The sequence below is a fragment of the Cydia fagiglandana genome, chromosome Z, assembly GCF_963556715.1.
Source record: "Cydia fagiglandana chromosome Z, ilCydFagi1.1, whole genome shotgun sequence".
In the NCBI taxonomy this organism is placed as follows: Eukaryota; Metazoa; Arthropoda; class Insecta; order Lepidoptera; family Tortricidae; genus Cydia; species Cydia fagiglandana.
In genome coordinates this window covers 17,958,204-17,959,190 of record NC_085959.1, presented here as the reverse complement: position 1 = coordinate 17,959,190, position 987 = coordinate 17,958,204, and positions in this window count along the sequence as shown.

Here is a 987-nt window from a genome sequence, read left to right as displayed (position 1 = left end):
GTAATTATTATTCTTTATTCTCATTGCATTCATTTACTAACGTATAATACTTTTAACTAACTATATAATAAGATTATGTGTTAAGATTTGTGTTTTACTTATCGTGCGAATTGAATATTCATTTTTGCAATTGCGATTGTGTATCTTTCATGCGATGTACCTTATAGTTAAATTTAACATACCTACTGTTTGAAGTTTTATATTTAAACGTAGACAATGGTTCCGAATAAACAAATATTTAATATAACTTTCTAACGTCATCAGATAGCTAGGGTTAGGAATTCTTAGAAAAACGGACTTAGAAACTAACAAAAACACTTCAACTATTTTTGATTTTTTATAACAAGTGCAACAAGTAACTTCATCGAAATCTATACGGAAGGGTTTATATTGTATGTCATGTGCAGCGACTGAATTAGATTTACATATAATCTGACGTTAATATGATAAAGACAAGGTATTTGAATGGGTTTTGTAATGGATTTCGACAGCTGGCGAGACGACGCGGTCAGCGTGGCGCGGAAGGAGCGGCGCGGCGGCGCGCGGTTGCGCCTCGGCAGCGGCTCGCTCAGGTAGGCCCCTCGTCTCGCTACCCCAATACCATCCGCGCCCCGATACTAACACTAACACCACGTCGCAGGTACGGTGAATGTTGTCAAACTGTCCCTGTAGCCTCGTCTCGCCTACTAAATATGTATAAGTACTTATTGATACAGGATTTGAACCTACTTAAAGCTATCTAAGTAATTTTATTTTCCTTTGGGCAAGATGGGGATGGGTACACATCACAGTAAAACAATTTTAATTTAATTTATCCTTACAATCCTTGCATATTGTTCGTCTAGTAGTACATAAATTATTATCACCACTGTTACGGTTACTTTCGATTTCTGTGACTTTCTCATTTATAGTAGTTGCCTGCATTAGGTATCATGAAGGTCAGATTGTAGGGTTGCCAGCTGAGAGAAATAAATAGGCGAGTGTAGA